This window comes from Colobus angolensis, unplaced genomic scaffold, assembly GCF_000951035.1.
Source record: "Colobus angolensis palliatus isolate OR3802 unplaced genomic scaffold, Cang.pa_1.0 Scaffold54, whole genome shotgun sequence".
Lineage (NCBI taxonomy): Eukaryota > Metazoa > Chordata > Mammalia > Primates > Cercopithecidae > Colobus > Colobus angolensis.
In genome coordinates this window covers 1,748,157-1,749,019 of record NW_012118932.1, presented here as the reverse complement: position 1 = coordinate 1,749,019, position 863 = coordinate 1,748,157, and the positions used below count along the sequence as shown (strand labels likewise).

At 51.4% G+C, this 863-nt stretch overlaps 1 pseudogene across 1 annotated transcript in view; it reads left to right on the top strand.

The window, feature by feature from the left end:
• LOC105525515 overlaps positions 1 to 715 on the top strand; it is a 1,362-nt pseudogene extending 647 nt beyond the window's left edge. Inside the window, exon 2 of the transcript XR_001003931.1 lies at positions 21 to 715. The product of XR_001003931.1 is annotated as a 40S ribosomal protein SA-like (transcript). The remainder of the gene's footprint in view (positions 1 to 20) is intronic.
• The last annotated feature ends 148 nt before the right edge of the window (positions 716 to 863 follow it).

Genomic DNA, 863 nt, shown 5'->3' with positions numbered 1-863 from the left:
CTCCAGCCTGGGCGACAGAGCAAGACTCCGTCTCAAAAAAAAAAAAAAGAAAACCCTGCTGATGTGAGGGTTATATCCTCCAGGAATACTGGCCAGAGGGCCGTGCTGAAGTTTGCTGCTGCCACTAGAGCCACTCCAATTGCTGGCCGCTTCAGTCCTAGAACCGTCACTAACCAGATCCAGGCAGCCTTCCGGGAGCCACGGCTTCTCGTGCTTACTGACCCCAGGGCTGACCAGCAGCCTCTGACAGAGGCATCTTATGTTAACCTACCCACCACTGCTCCTCTGCGCGACGTGGACATCGCCATCCCATGCCACAAGGGAGCTCCCTCAGTGGGTCAGATGTGCTGGATGCTGGCTCAGGAAGTTCTGTGCATGCATGGTGCCGTTTCCTGCGAACACCCGTAGGAGGTCACGCCTGATCTCTGCTTTTACAGAGATCCTGAAGAGCTTGAAAAAGCTGCTGCTGAAAACACTGTGACCAAGGAGGAATTTCAGGGTGAACGGACGCTCCAGCTCCCGAGTTCACGGCTGCTCAGCCTGAGGTTGCAGACTGGCCTGACGGCGTGCAGGTGCCCTCTGTGCCTATTCAACAGTTCCCTACTGAAGACTGGCACGGTCAGCCTGCCACAGAAGACTGGTCTGCAGCTCCCACTGCTCAGACCACTGAATTCAGGCCACTGAATGGGTAGCAGCAACCACTGAATGGTCCTAAGCTGTTCCTGCACGGGCTCTTCAGCAACATGGAAATAAGGTTGATGGAAAATAAACATCAGTTTCTAAAAAAAAACCAAGAATGTCCTTCCTTTTTAAGACTGTATAATATTCCTATATAATACATGTAGATATATAATATAGATAAT